Source organism: Grammomys surdaster, unplaced genomic scaffold, assembly GCF_004785775.1.
Source record: "Grammomys surdaster isolate TR1022 unplaced genomic scaffold, NIH_TR_1.0 363, whole genome shotgun sequence".
NCBI classification, from domain to species: Eukaryota; Metazoa; Chordata; class Mammalia; order Rodentia; family Muridae; genus Grammomys; species Grammomys surdaster.
In genome coordinates, this window is record NW_021604782.1 from 8820581 (window position 1) to 8831701 (window position 11121).

An 11121-nucleotide genomic window follows, 5' to 3' on the forward strand; every position below is an offset into this window, starting at 1 on the left:
GTGGTCATACCCATCCCGGTGTCTTTTTCCTGAGGAGGGGAACTATATCACCACCAACCCCTATGCAGCTAGGCATGTCTCTCAGGGAAAACTCCCTTGCAGTCCCAGCTGCAGCTCAGGCCTAGGTGAATGATTACGCTTTTTGTAGTATGGTCAGCCACACTTGGGCAGAGGGATCCTCTCGACCGTGTAAAAGCACCAATCCCCGAACAACAGCTTGAGATTGTACCTGTTGTGCCCGAAGGTGGCACAGACACCCAAAATAACAAGCACCAGCAAAATTAGGCTAAAACTGCCAAGGAAGTAACTCCAGCCCACTCTTTCACCAGCATTCCCACTTGATGAAACATGCTCAAGATAGATGACCCATCAATAGGATCAACTCTGGCATTATTAACTAATACAATCTTATTAAAGAGCTGCCGAGTAAGATAATAATAAGTAGCATTCCAAGAGCCAGAAATCAACTGATTCAAATACTTAACAGAAGAGGAAGCATTAAGTACATGTACAGGTGTAACACAAATGGCATGAAAGAAGGGATCATAGCTAACATGTCTGGTGGATAACATAAAATCTACTTGTTCTTGAACCAAAGCAATTTGTTGATTTAAATTTAAAACAGCAATATGAAAATGAGACTGAATATCACTCTGAGAAAGCAATGCATCTGCACCCTCCCCGAAGGTTCATTCAATGTCTGACGGTGATAAGTAACTATTTTTCAAAATATTCAAGGCGACATAGCAAGTCATAATGAGAACCTGGTGCTTAGTAAACTCTTGGCTCCATCTCTCTTTTGTCCAAGATGCATTTACTTCTAGGTTTGAGTACTCCCCAACCTTGAGATCTGAATGAGTTCTGACAGCTGACACTTGTTGAGCAACCTGGTTTGCAGAGTTGATGAGGAACACAGTCCTTTTTGCGTGAGGATTGAGGTCACCCCTAATCTGATGGGCCAGCTCTTTGGTGAGCAGAACCGCGATGAATGTCTTCTCTGAGCCAGTGTTCAAGCACACAATGGTGTTATGGTCCAGAGCTGCCTCCAGCAGCTCAAACTGGTGTTTTCTTGGCGTATAAATGTTATCATGAATTGCTTCTTGTTGCCATGGCAGTCCAAAGAAAGGACCCATTGGTGAGAAAGCAGGGGTCATGAGCTGTAGGCCTGCCATGCTGAGTGGCTGCAAAGCAGGGCTTTTCATTCATTTTCACAGCATGCCCAAGCTTCAGCTCTAAGTTCTTTCAGAGTTTCTAAGTATGTATTTATGCATATCCTAGGTAACCCATAGCACAAGGCACCTCGGGCCTTCCAGAACCATCGGACCCCGCTCCAGAGCGCGTCACAGCCCAGGCCTCCCATAGCCGCCCGGTGTAGCCACCTCGTTCTGCTGTCAAGTTACTTCATTCACCTGGGCCCGGAGCAGCCAGCACCGCACAGCTCATGCCCCAGACCCCTCTCTTTTCTCCTGGAGCCCACTTTTTTTCCTCCCACTGCTCCCAAGAGTTCCTCCTCCTCAGAAGAAGAAGAGACGAAGAGGAGGAAGAAGATCTACATAGGGACTCCCTAGCCAATTCGTTTTCACTGACAAGGGCATCCCTAACCATTTTCCAAACGCCCCAAACTGATTTCTTAAGGACTAAAGGGCCATGGTGATTGGCAGTGACACAAAAATCACCTATTACCTTTTCCCAGTCTTCCAGCTTAAAAGTGCCACTCACCACAAACCATGGAGAGAATTTTTGTAATTCTTTCATAAATTCTTCAATAAACCTAGCTTTAACAGCAGTTTCCCACTGAGCCAGAAGAGTAGATAGTTGCTTAGCCAGCAACTCCTTACTATGTGCCAAACCCATGGCATTTACTTACCCCAAAGACTTACCTTCGGTTCGTGCCCAATGCATCTCCTGTCTTAATGTGCGCCCTGGAGATGGCCTGTCAGCAATCTTCCTCATCCTTCCAATCTAGGTGGGACCTCCACTTGTCAGCTACGCCAGCGGAGGGCTGAGGGTGAGGGCGACAGAAAGAACACAAGGAGTCATCTGGTAAAGACCAAATGCTATATTTTCAACTGCGCAGCTCCCTTTTATACTCTCCACAAAACAGGAACACAAACAGGAACAGGAATAAAAACAGGAACAAGGAGATACACTCGGCAGCCTACCACCCAAGCTTCGATTTCTCCTTGAGCAGTCTTCTGGGGGAAATGCATAGAGATGGGGGTGGGGTGGGGGGGAGCGGGCATAACAGTGCAGGTACAGAGGATGGTGACTCACATTTGCAAGTGGATCAAGCTGCCCCTGCTGAATCCTGTGAGCTGAACTGCTGACTTCCTGACAATGCAGAAGGGATTTGCTCCAAAGAACAATTTCTAAACAGGTCCACTCCCCTATATCCTTAATAACCTTTCTTCTCTACTACCTCTGGTGAGTGGTAGGCTAGAAGGGAGGTTAAAGCTATTGAAAACCCTTATTAAAAGTAGGTTTTTAGGGCTGGAGAGATGGCTCAGTGGTTAAGAGCACTGACTGTTCTTCCAGAGGTCTTAAGTTCAATTCCCAGCAACCACATGGTGGCTCACAACCATCTGTAATAGCATCTGATGCCCTCTTCTGGTGTGTCTGAAGACAGCTACAGTGTACTCATATACATTAAATAAATAGTAATTTTTAAGTAGGTTTTGAAAAATTAAAGCTTACAGAGAAATGTTGATCTTTTGTTGATAGTGACCTGGGTGTGAGGTATAAGTTCGTATAAGTTAAATGTCCTTGTGTGCCCTTATCTTCCCGCCACGAGTCTTTCAAACTCAGAAATCCGCCTGCCTCTGCCTCCCAAGGGCTGGGATTAAAGGCATGCGCCACCAATGCCAGGCTGAGTCTTTCAATATGTATCTTCTAGGTACAAAGTATCTTCCAGGTCTACCCTTTGAGTGCCCTTCGCAACCCACATCAGGGGGCTCTGCTTGCCATCAGTGTCATCTTCTGGTCCATCTTTGATGGCAAATTTCACCACAAACCATCCTCTCACCTTCTCTAGTCAAAAGTCAAGCCTGTGCTGTGTTGGACCCTCCAGGTTCTGTTTGTAAGGGGTAGAAGTCAAATTTTTCTGATAAATGAAACCTGCTGAAAGCTTTGCTTAGGACGGTGAATCATCAAATTAATCTAATGTTCTTTGATCTGTCTGGAAGGCTTTAAAGAAGAAATGGTTCCTAGGCGAGTCCCCATGTTGGAGACTGGGTTTTGCTGGAACTTGAACTGCAAGGTTGGTGATGCTAATTCCCTCCCTTCCCCTGCCAGGCATTGGGGATAGCGGCTCTCCAGAAGAGCAGCAGCTGTTGGGAGTCAGCCTTGTAGACATCATAGAGCTCAACTGTTACAATGTATGAGGTGTTTTCCTTTCTGTCTGCTGATTAGCATGTAAGACCGGGGAGCTGTGGAGTTTGGTTTAGTTCCGATGTTTGTACTCCCAGGGGAGGTGATTTTAGCTTCTATGCTTTTCTCCCCCTCTTTTCTTCTTCACTCCCCCCACCACCACCCCATCGGCCATGGTCTGACATCCCTAAGCAGCAATGAAGCAGCCTCTACCTTCTCTACACCCACACCTCGGCTTCTCAGCAGCTCCCCTCCACACCTTCCCTCCTGCACACCTTCCCTCCTGCACACCTTCCCTCCTGCACACCTTCCCTCCTGCACAAGTTCCCTCCTCCACACTATGGGCACATGAATAGTTCTGGAGCCTAGACTGACAGGTGTTGCTCTAATCACAACAACACGGGGACACGCAAGAATTCAATGGGTTTCTCACACTGGGATAGCCTGGCTTCTGCTTTTACTTCTGCTCTCAGCAGCTGATCCGGGACCTTGTGCTTCCTGAGCACATCAAAACCATGGAGCAAAGATCTCATCTTTTAATGATGGAGACGACAAACGTCTTTGCATCCATGTTCATCTTTCTGCCACTGATAACAGAAAGCAGCTCTCCTGAAAGGACTGTCTTGATCTTTTAATTTCACTGGGCTACTTCTGTTATTCATTCTCTCTTGCGTAACCAATCTTTTTGAGATTAACCAGAATGTTCTATGCTTGAAAAATAAAACACAAAAACTTCCTATATATGGAAACTTCCCACATTTAAATTGTCCTACCCTTTCTTCAGAGTTCTGTGAATTTACGTGCCCAAGGGTCTGCCTGACAGTTTTGCCTGTCCTCTCCAACTTCACATTCTCTCAACTGAGTTTCTGATTTAAGCCTGAAGGCAGATGGATTCTTGTTTGCTTCCTTGCTAGTCAGAATCCCAGTGCTGTTTGTAGTAGCACTGTGCCTGGCCAAGTCCCCTTGCTGTTAGAAGCTATCTCATAGCTCAGAGATATAAACTGAAGTTATTAGTTAGGGATCTGGGGGAAGTTTTTATTAAAGTAAGCACTTTTTTTTCCTTCATAGGGAGTACATGGTGATACAGAACCCAGTTGTGATTATGAAGTTCACAGGCAGTAAGAAAGGACGACCCTGGGACATGGTAGACTGTTAGAATCATTAGATCCTGATATTAATTCTGAAAAGTTAAGTCAGACCAATGAACCTCTTGCTTGCTTGAGCCACTGTGCGTATCCGATGTTTTGTTAGATGCCTTAAACTTATCTCTCTCTCTGGTTTTTCTAAGTCTCAGAAACCAGGGCCCTAGCTATCTCAAAGCCAGTTACTTTGTGATTTTTCCCTCTCTACATTGTAGTCCATCCGTCATCAAGGACTGCTGTGTCTCCTCCAGATAATCTTTAATGATGCATTTGTATTCCCCAGTGCTGTTGTGTGGCCCAAGCCACCATCATTTTCTTAAATAACGTGTCTGGTCCTCTTGCATCTACCTCTCCTTCATCTTTTCTCCATCTAGTAGCCAGGGTGCAATGAAAAAGAAACTGAAAATGCAAACCAAGTCGGGCAATTCCCTTAAGGAGCTTTATGTCATGGGAACCTCTGGTCCTTCTGTCCTGCTCCTTTGTCGCACACTTAAGATGCCTCACCACTGGGGAGTGTTTTCACAGCTCCCTAGCTGATTTCAGTCATAACATCTTTCCTCCACAATTCCACTTCACTAGAGCTATGATGGTTTTCATGTCATTAGACACTATGAAGTCTTTGGAACCTCAGTATCTTGAGCGCGATGTTTGTCCTGCCCAGATTATTTGTTCTCTTTGCCTGATTGGTTTAATTTTACCTTTTGGCTTTTATCTTAAATGTCAGTCCTGTGAGTCCTTCCCACAAGTCTCCATTCTCCCCAAACCTCTCTATACTTTGTAATTGTTAACCTGTTTCATTACTTGTTAGCTCTCTGTGTCCTCGTCGTCCAGGAATGCTTGGTTGTCTACCTAGTGCCAGCACTGGATGGTCAAGTTTAGAGTTCACTGAGCACAGTCACCTCTTCCAGTTCATGAGCAGACTTGCTGAATTTAATAGAATCTAGATAGTCTTGACAAGGACAAAGCAAGAACTGGTTTTGATTCTGCATGAAGCTAAAGGGCTCTACACAATAAAATGGGATATTTCCCATCTCTAAAAGGACGGTTCACACTTCGTTATAAGAAGAGTCATCTTTGTCAAAGAAAAGCTTGCTAAAACTGACATATGGAATCAAAGACAAAGTTTCTTTAGAAATGGGTATTGGCAGATCCAAGGCATCAAAGAAGGAAATAAACTACTCTGAGAGAACCTGGGGTTCCCTAGTTTATACCCAAAAGAGAAGAACGGTACCGCTGAGGTGGCTCAGTGGACAAAGGTGCTTGCTGCTAAGCCTGTGAACCTGGTTTGGACGCCTGTGACCCATGGGTGTAGGAAGAAAACTGACTCCTGCAGGTGGTTCTCTGACCTTAACACACATAAAATAATTAAGTGTAACAATTCTGTTAAAGAGAAGAGACCTTGTGTTACACAATAGAACCTTCCCCTCTCCCATGATTCCTTGATAATTAGCAAAATCATTTAAAAAGATTTCTAAATATTGGGATGATTCAGTTGTCTGTGGAAACTGGTGAAGAGGCTAAATAAGTCTTCACATTACCTCAGGACAAATCAGAACCCCACAGATAAAAAACAGCGAGAGGAACATAGGAGTGTATTGCCTAGTGTAGTGATGGACACCTTTTATCCCCGAAATCAGGAGGTAGAGGCAGGAGGAAGATCTCTGAGTTCAAGGCCAGCCTGGTCTAGAGAGTGGCTACATATAGAAACTCCATGGTATGGTATAGTATGGTACGGTATGTTATTGTATGGTAGAAACAGTTGGGGTTGTAGAACTAGAACTGTGGGCCAGTGGAAGGTTTGAGGTTGGATATTTCAGGCAGAAACCTAAATTGCTCTAAATCTATGAGGTCCTTTCCCTAGGGAAATTGCCAGGGGGAAAATTAAATCAAGGATACATGAAGAAGGTATTTCATAATTGAATTCCTAACTCGGAGTTTATTATTATTCTTTTAAGGTTTGTTTTCAGAAAAAGCAGCCCCACTGGACAGGAGGAAGAGGAGGACGCAGGGGATACAGGACTAATACACAGAACAAGGCAGCCTGGGCTCCAGAAACCAGACGCTAAGCTGGGAATCTACGGTAGGTCTTAGGATAGAAAGAACCTGATCTACAGGTACAGGGGCCAGGTGATAACTGGAGAGAGAATGAGTAAGGAATGCACAGGGCGGAGTTCATGGGTGGGGCTGTGGGGGTGGAGCCAGAGCACTGACACTGTAAGGAATGCACAGGGCAGAGCTCATGGGCAGGGCTGTGGGGGCGGGAGCCAGAGCACTGACACTTGACCATACTTGTCAGCATACAAAACTTAGACAGGGTGCTCAGGAACTATGAAAGAAACCACTTTTGAATTTAGCTACCTCTTACCCCAGATTGGAGCCAGAGCTTTAGAAAGAATTGTTACCAACGTGTTTCCTTTTCTGTTACACAATACCTGGAAAACCTGACGTTCACTTTGTAGATGTAACAGTTTGTTTTAAACTTTCCTTTTCTCACTACTTAAAGAAGACAAATTTAACTGGGTGTGATGGCACATGCCTTTAGTTCCAGCACTGGGTGAGTAGAGGCAGGAAGATTTTTGTGAGCTCATTGCCAGCCTGGTCTATATAGCAAGTTCCAGATCAACCAGGGCAACATAGAAAGACCCTGTCTCAAAACAACAACAACAAACCACAAGACTAATTTAATTTAGTCTCTTATGTAAGAAACAAACAAGGACTTTTCTACTATGTTCAAATGCTTACTCCATGGACACCATTTTATTTGCATACCCTTCAAGCAGGAAGTCCTGCACAGGGGCTGGCTGTTACTGTAAAATTTGTGACTTTCAGGGAGTTATGTCGCCTTGGTTTTCTTTTTCATGTTATTTGTGGCTTTACTTTGGGACTTGCACTCCAGGAATTAGGTCAATGGTTGAATTTAACTTTTTAAAATAAATTGTTCATCAATTAAGAGCACTTGCTCTTGCAGAGGGATTGAATTTAGTTGCAGCACCATGTGGGGTGGCTCATAACTGCCTGCCACTTCAGCTTCATTGAGATCTGATGCCCTCTTCTGGGTCTCCTCCTGCATACAGAGCACGCACACGCACAACACACATACACATACACACACACACACAAAGAGAGAGAGAGAGAGACAGAGACAGAGACAGAGACAGACAGAGACAGAGAAAGACAGAGACAGAGACAGAGAATGTGGTGTATTTCTTTACTAATCTGGGTGTCTGGGCACCAGGATCCATCTCCAGTCTGTCCAGTTACCAGCTCAGCCTTGAACTGCTCCTAACCCTGAGTCTTTCCATTGAGTGTTTTCTGGCATATGATCTTTTTAAATATCTTCACCTCAGGTGGTGATGTTTTATTTTGTGCTGATATTTAGATGGTCATTTCTGGTGCCTCCCACTCTGCCCTTTATTTTGCTTTGGTTAGTCGCACAGTGCACCAGGAGGTTCCCATGGCTTCTTTTCTAGCTTAAGCTGTGTGGCACAGCCTCCTCCTCACGCTCTCATCCTTGGAAACACCCTTTGTCTGTCTCACTGAAACTTTTATTCTGATGGTGGTGACAGTTTATACTTCATGTCTGTGGTCCAGATTGCTTACATTCAATTAGGTTTTGAGGGCACAGGGTCTTTCAGGAAAAAACTTTAAAAAAATTTTTTTTCATATTGTGTGTGTTGTGTGTATGAGCAAGAGTGTACACTTGTGCCCATGTACAGTGTGTATGTGTATGAGCAAGAGTGTACTCTTGTGCACATGTACAGTGTGCATGTATATTCCACAGCATTCTTGTGGAAGTCTTTCCTTCCATGTGTGGATCTCACGGATCAAAGAAGTTGTTAACCTTGGCAGCAATCGAGGCTGCCCACTACTCTCTCTCAACAGCCAATCACTTTTCTTGGTGAGCAAGGGACATGGCAATGATGGAGCAGACGTGGCTGAAAAGCAGAATCACTTGTTGTTCAGTGATGTGGATTTTATCACATATTCTTAGCTCTTTTATAATCAATTTTTAAAAAATCATATAATTTATCATATGACAATCCCTCTTTGTATCTTTTATATTTTTTAAGGATTCACATCTCTTTTCATGTTCAGAGCTTGTTTTGTTTCAGAAGGATACAGTGGTTCACAGCCAGGGCAGAGTTCGGGAAACTGTCACCAAATTTGACTTAACTGAGATTAGGAGGTCTTTTTCCAATATCTTTTCTCTTGGTACCTGCCAGAGTTTAAATAGTATATATAGTTAGCTAAAACAAACAAACAAAAATCAATGCTTCAACTTGATAGAAAAATTTCCAGGAGTAGGCATTGGGTTGATTTTAAATATCTCCTTTAATCCATTTGACTCTCTTGGCATTAGAAAAGTATTCCATTCATAAATTCTGAGGAAGGTTAGGGCAAACATAAACCATTAAAGCTACGGATTTTAGGCAGAAGACTTGTGCAGGATTGTGAGGGAGCAGCCACGGTAGCCATCTTCCAGTTAACTCGCCAGAATGACGAACACAAAGGGAAAGAGGAGAGGCACTCGGTATATGTTCTCTAGGCCTTTTAGGAAACATGGAGTTGTTCCTTTGGCCACATACATGCGAATCTATAAGAAGGGTGATATTGTAGACATCAAGGGAATGGGTACTGTTCAAAAAGGAATGCCCCATAAGTGTTACCACGGCAAAACCGGAAGAGTCTACAAAGTTACCCAGCATGCCGTGGGCATCATTGTAAACAAGCAAGTTAAGGGCAAGATTCTGGCCAAGAGGATCAATGTGCGGATTGAGCACACTAAACACTCGAAGAGCAGAGACAGCTTTCTGAAGCGGGTGAAGGAGAACAATCAGAAGAAAAAGGAAGCCAAAAAAGAAGGGAACCTGGGTTCAGCTGAAGCGTCAGCCTGCACCACCCAGAGAAGCACACTCTGTGAGGACTAACGGGAAAGAGCCAAGCTGTTGGAGCCCATTCCATACGAATTCATGGCCTAGTGTATAAAAGAGAAATAAAGGACCCGACTGCAGAGTTTTTCCTTAAAAAAAAAAAAAAAGATTGTGAGGGAGTGATAGCACCCTCTGGTGGGCAGTTTGGGAACCAGCATGATGTCTGTTGGGTGCATTGGAACAAGCTGGTAGAAACAGAACCAGGAAGACTCATCTTCCAAAATCTCTGCCCAGCAATATTTTTCTGTGGCTTTCTAATGGCAACAAGCAAGAAGCCATATTCCAGTGGGTACAGGATGTAGACACAATAGGGATGGGTTGTGTGGACTAGTATTTTTCTGCTTATTCCAAATATGAATGTCAGAAGAGTGGGGGAATCAGAAAGACCACTTTCTTATTGTGATGATTAGTAAGTTAAGTGGTATCAGATACTGGATACAAGGAGAACTGTAGTTAGCACAGGGAGAATTTTCTCCTTCTTAAGTGGGTAGGTTTCAGAAACTATAGGGGAAAATTCATATTATCCTTTTTCTTTCTTTCTCCTTCTCTTTCTTTCTTTTGAAAAGATTGTACCATATAGCCCAGGCCAGCTTCAATATCTCAATCCTCTATCTTTATATCTTGAATGCTAGGATTACAGGGATGTACATCACTCATAACTCTTAGAATTTCTCTCTTTATAAACAGTGGGCATATGTTGAGAAGCCCAAAGAGAGATTACATTCATTCAAGTCTGGCTAAATTAAAAATAGGGCTAGCCATGAAATTGATATCGTTTCTACACAATAAACTATCTCTCTCACATCATTAGGACAGTTATTAGTCTACTTGCAGTGAGGTACACATGAAAAATATCACCAAGGAGTCCAGTACAGTGTTCAAATCAGCTTTTCAAAAATACAGTTAAAAAGTAACAATAAGCGACTGAAGAGATAGCTCAGCAGTTAAGAGCACTGACTGCTCTTCCAGAGGTCCTGAGTTCAATTCCCAGAAACCACATGGTGGCTCACAATCATCTGTAATGGGATCTGATGCCCTCTTCTGGTGTGTCTGAAGAGAGCAACAATGTACTCACACATATAAAATAAATAAATCTTTAAAAAAAAGAAGCCAGGCATGATAGGATGCTTTAATCTTAGCACTCAGGAGGCAGAGGTGGTAAGATCACCACAGATTTAAGGGCAGCTTGGTCTACAACAGTAACTGTAGCTCAGCCAGGGTTACACAGTGTCTTTTAAAAAAGCTAAAAAGCACACCAAAACAGTAAAAGTATATGTTCTTTGAAACACCCCCACTTCTCTCTCTGAGACAGAGTTTCTCTGTGTAGTTCTGGCAGTCCGGGAACTCACTCTGTGGATCATGTTAGAGTCAAACTCAGAGATCTGCCTACCTCTGCCTCCTTGAGTGCTGAAATTAAAGGTGTGTGCCACCACCGTCTGGCTACACTTTGAACATTTTTAATTCTGAGACTTCCTATAGTGGTGTCAATCAGCTGCCTTAGTCACTGTTCTACAGTTGTGAAGAGACACCATGACCAAGGCAACTCTTATAAAGGAAGGCATTAACTGAGTCTTGCTTACAGTGTCACAGGTTTAGTTTCTTGTCATCATGGCAGCAGGCATGGCAGAGAGAGGGGAGAGAGAGAGAGAGAGAGAGAGAGAGAGAGAGAGAGAGAGAGAGAG